Genomic DNA, 1208 nt, shown 5'->3' with positions numbered 1-1208 from the left:
CCTCGGGCCGAAACTGCAGCGGCCCCGCGTGCTATTTATTAGTATTTTTGAAACACTTTCTGTTGCGGTCGTCGTGCAGAGGGAGGGGGGAGAGGGCGAAGGGACAGAGTTTGCTTTCACTTACACCGTTTCCAATCAACCGCGTGTTGAAAAAGTAGCTGGTGGGAATTGTCACAACCACTTTCAGTCAAAATATAAAATTCATTTAGTTGCTGTAATTGAATTTAAAGTGTGTTTTCTTTTGTATCATACGGAATATTATAGAATGTAAATTGTTTTTTTTTTAAGCTAATAACGATGATATATCGTGATATAGCATCTTAACATTTATTAATTTATATTAAAAACAATTCGGTTTGTAAAGAGAAGAAAAGCCCTTTGCAAGACCAGTTAAATGTAATGCACTTTCTGTTTTAAAAAAAGATAAATCAATTAAACCAGTTTAAAGACGTCTGCTGCCTTCACTAAAGGGTACAGATAATCTGATCTCATCAGAGATTAAATAATGAAACCACGGTACAGCAGGAGAAAAAAAGAGATAATTTTCAGGATCTTTTGTTCAATCTCAGTAGTAGGGTTTTTTGGGTTTTTTTGTTTCGTTTGTTTTGTTTTGTTTTGTTTTTTTAACGATGGAAATTGTCCACTTTGTTGTGGGGGTTGAAGAAGGATACAAATAAAATAAGCGGCGGCTTGTTTGGGGACAGGGCTGACGGCTCCTGCCCTCGCCGGTCCCTCCGTGAGCGGGCAGGCAGAGTTTCCACCCGGCCCCCGGAGTGGTTCGTCTCAGCCTAAATTAGGCTGTATTAACTTTTTAAGCGGCGGGCGACGTAAGCTGTTATCGAGGGCAGAGTGTTACCATTATTATGGGAAATAAACTGCTTCCAGAGAAGAAAACGGCGAATAAAATAAGAGCCCGGCTAAGGGTCTAGAGTAAATAGTTAGACCCAATACCGAAACAACTGGTTTAAATTGAAACTCATTATCTAGACGCGATCATTTCCATATCTAAACAGACCAGAAACAATCGCGCTTTTTTCACGGCTGCAGCAGAGCAAACAGAAGCGCTGACATGAGAGAGAAAAGGGCCAGCTATTCTGGAGGAAAAATAAATAAATTAGTATTCTTCCGTAAATTTGTGAATCATTTTCTACACGGGGGGGGGGGGGGGGGGGGAGGGCCAGGGGGTTGTTACGCGTTGGAGCTTTTTA

General features: G+C 41.1%; 1 protein-coding gene across 1 annotated transcript in view; it reads right to left on the bottom strand.

The window, feature by feature from the left end:
• Positions 1 to 1208, bottom strand: part of CDS1 (CDP-diacylglycerol synthase 1) — a 58478-nt gene that overhangs the window by 56581 nt on the left and 689 nt on the right. The gene's annotated exons all lie outside the window — the stretch shown is intronic.

The sequence above is a fragment of the Aptenodytes forsteri genome, unplaced genomic scaffold (genome assembly GCF_000699145.1).
Source record: "Aptenodytes forsteri isolate BGI_AS27 unplaced genomic scaffold, ASM69914v1 Scaffold227, whole genome shotgun sequence".
NCBI classification, from domain to species: domain Eukaryota; kingdom Metazoa; phylum Chordata; class Aves; order Sphenisciformes; family Spheniscidae; genus Aptenodytes; species Aptenodytes forsteri.
The sequence above is the reverse complement of the archived record's forward strand: the minus strand, read 5'-3'. Positions and strand labels throughout refer to the sequence as shown.